This window comes from Nanorana parkeri, unplaced genomic scaffold (genome assembly GCF_000935625.1).
Source record: "Nanorana parkeri isolate BGI_ZX_2015 unplaced genomic scaffold, ASM93562v1 scaffold1183, whole genome shotgun sequence".
Classification (NCBI taxonomy): domain Eukaryota; kingdom Metazoa; phylum Chordata; class Amphibia; order Anura; family Dicroglossidae; genus Nanorana; species Nanorana parkeri.
The window spans coordinates 247,096-247,576 of record NW_017307451.1 but is presented as its reverse complement, the minus strand read 5'-3'; the positions used below and the strand labels follow the sequence as shown (position 1 = coordinate 247,576).

Genomic DNA, 481 nt, shown 5'->3' with positions numbered 1-481 from the left:
CCTCTTAACCCCCCCCCACACACGCATCACCCCCCCCCCCCAAGCCCTGGAAGGGCAGGCTTCTGGGCTCCCTACCCCTTAGCCAGTCTCCCTCACGAACTCCTGAAGCCAGCTCTCCATACCTCACTGGGATAAGCTGCACATCCATTTTGGAAAGTTTCTCCTACTTGCCTACACGCAGTGCTGCGTCCTGACGTCAAACCCCAGGATAGGTCAGCTGGATACACATTTTAATGCATTTTTCTTCTCACAGGGAGGTGGCATCCTCATTAACCTGTCCACTGTGTGTATTGAACTGGAAAGAGGATAAACTGGGATTTATAGAGATATATTCCAAGTCTCCGTACACTAGTGTTCTGCTGAACGTCTTACACATGCACCTGGATTTATTGCTTAGTATGACTTTTAGGCGCTTATATAAGTCTGCCTGCTATATAGTGGTAAATATCTTAAAAACAAATGTAAAAATGTGTCTGTGTGT

The 481-nt window shown here is 47.2% G+C and overlaps 1 long non-coding RNA gene across 1 annotated transcript in view; it reads right to left on the bottom strand.

The window, feature by feature from the left end:
• Positions 1 to 224, bottom strand: part of LOC108796864 — a 3,557-nt gene extending 3,333 nt beyond the window's left edge. The window contains exon 1 of the long non-coding RNA XR_001941837.1: positions 123 to 224. This is a non-coding gene — a long non-coding RNA (uncharacterized LOC108796864). The remainder of the gene's footprint in view (positions 1 to 122) is intronic.
• Positions 225 to 481: the final 257 nt, after the last annotated feature.